This window comes from Hyposmocoma kahamanoa, unplaced genomic scaffold (genome assembly GCF_003589595.1).
Source record: "Hyposmocoma kahamanoa isolate Upper Pololo Valley unplaced genomic scaffold, ASM358959v1 128, whole genome shotgun sequence".
Taxonomy (NCBI): Eukaryota; Metazoa; Arthropoda; class Insecta; order Lepidoptera; family Cosmopterigidae; genus Hyposmocoma; species Hyposmocoma kahamanoa.
The window spans coordinates 1057707-1058405 of NW_020653456.1; the positions used below are offsets into that span (position 1 = coordinate 1057707).

Consider the following 699-nt stretch of genomic DNA (forward strand, 5'->3'; position numbering starts at 1 on the left):
TATTTAAACGTAGTGACATGTAAAGGAATATGAAAAAGCTAAAACGTTGAATTTAAATTGTAATGTCATCGCAGTACTGTCTAACTTTGCTTGCTTCGCTGTCAGTCGAACAAACGAAGACTAAAGCGTGAATGACGCTCTGTATATGATTTTAACGCCCTATAAGTTTGGACACTTTTTAGCGCGGACCCGACGTCCATATAAATGTAAGTCAATGTAGCCCACCTTAAAATCAGGTTCCATAGTGATTTCAAATATTTTTTTCTTATTGTAATAACAAATATCATTTCTTAGTTTTACAATTTACAACCTTGTGATCGTTACGTAAAACGATATCTCTCATGGTCTTGCTGAATAATAAATAGGTAATTATTGCTAAAGAAAACTGAATGAGAGCGTTGAGAGAGTAATGGCGGAACACAGAAATGATAGATTTTAGTAAAACACAAATGTAGGAGAATGAACGTAGACGGAAACATGGAAAAAAGGTCGACCTAGGCGTACGAATTCAACCAGATCCAAGATGACCTTGAAAAGACCACGTCGAAAGTGTCAAGAATAGATGGGCGTGTATAAAAACCTTGATATGAGGTACGATGGCAGGAGCGCGTGAAGGGCGTGATGATACTCACGCATGTATTGTATTGATCAATTTAGCAGATGTTTGCCTTGATATCTGAAGATTATTTGTTGACACGG

The 699-nt window shown here is 36.9% G+C and overlaps 1 protein-coding gene across 1 annotated transcript in view; it reads left to right on the plus strand.

Moving 5' to 3' along the window:
• Positions 1–699, plus strand: part of LOC113240237 (probable G-protein coupled receptor 158) — a 382545-nt gene that overhangs the window by 338139 nt on the left and 43707 nt on the right. The window lies entirely within an intron of this gene.